Here is a 1,171-nt window from a genome sequence, read left to right as displayed (position 1 = left end):
GTAACCCCAACACCGACCCTCCCTGTAACCCCAACACTAACCCTTCCTGTAACCCCAACACTGACCCTCCCTGTAACCCCAACACCGACCCTCCCTGTAACCCCAACACTAACCCTTCCTGTAACCCCAACACTGACCCTCCCTGTAACCCCAACACCGACCCTCCCTGTAACCCCAACACTAACCCTTCCTGTAACCCCAACACTGACCCTCCCTGTAACCCCAACACCGACCCTCCCTGTAACCCCAACACTAACCCTTCCTGTAACCCCAACACTGACCCTCCCTGTAACCCCAACACCGACCCTCCCTGTAACCCCAACACTAACCCTTCCTGTAACCCCAACACTGACCCTCCCTGTAACCCCAACACCGACCCTCCCTGTAACCCCAACACTAACCCTTCCTGTAACCCCAACACTGACCCTCCCTGTAACCCCAACACCGACCCTCCCTGTAACCCCAACACTAACCCTTCCTGTAACCCCAACACTGACCCTCCCTGTAACCCCAACACTCACCCTCCCTGATCTGGCGCAGTATTGTTCAGGTGTGTCCAGGTGACCCATTCTGGGCACAGTGGTGACTATCTCTGGGCACAATGGGGTGGCCACAGACATGAGATGGTGGATGGAACGTTCTACCACACACACACACAATCCTATTCCCATTGTTGTCACAATGCGACCCTACGTCTATGGGGGGCATCAGTTCCCATCCTTTGGTTGCTCCAACTGGACATCTAAGGGTCACCCTACATGTTACCATCTGACCATACAATCTCTGTACAATCGACTTTAGATTTTCCAAAACCGTGTAATATGAGGACCGCCTGAAACCGGAGGAAGAACCCAATTCCCTGGTTAAGATTCCGAAATCGGTCGTTTCCCGGGGCGGTCAGATGGATATGTGCATTGCAGGTTGGGGGCGTCCTGGCACAATCCATCGCCATGCGTCCATTGATTGTAACTGCGAACGCTCAGCTCTACCGAGACTGAGATCCCCCTTTGACATTGGGGATTGGGGGGACTATAGGCAACTGTCCTGCCCTCCCCCCCCCCGTCCAATCGGTCACTCCAACGGTCTGTTGGCTTCATCCACAGATGTAAATTCGTCCAATTGTCCTCTAAGTTGAATCTTTCTCGGCGAGTTAATTTTCAGCTTTTAGTTA

This window comes from Nanorana parkeri, unplaced genomic scaffold (assembly GCF_000935625.1).
Source record: "Nanorana parkeri isolate BGI_ZX_2015 unplaced genomic scaffold, ASM93562v1 scaffold2756, whole genome shotgun sequence".
Taxonomy (NCBI): domain Eukaryota; kingdom Metazoa; phylum Chordata; class Amphibia; order Anura; family Dicroglossidae; genus Nanorana; species Nanorana parkeri.
The sequence above is the reverse complement of the archived record's forward strand: the minus strand, read 5'-3'. Positions refer to the sequence as shown.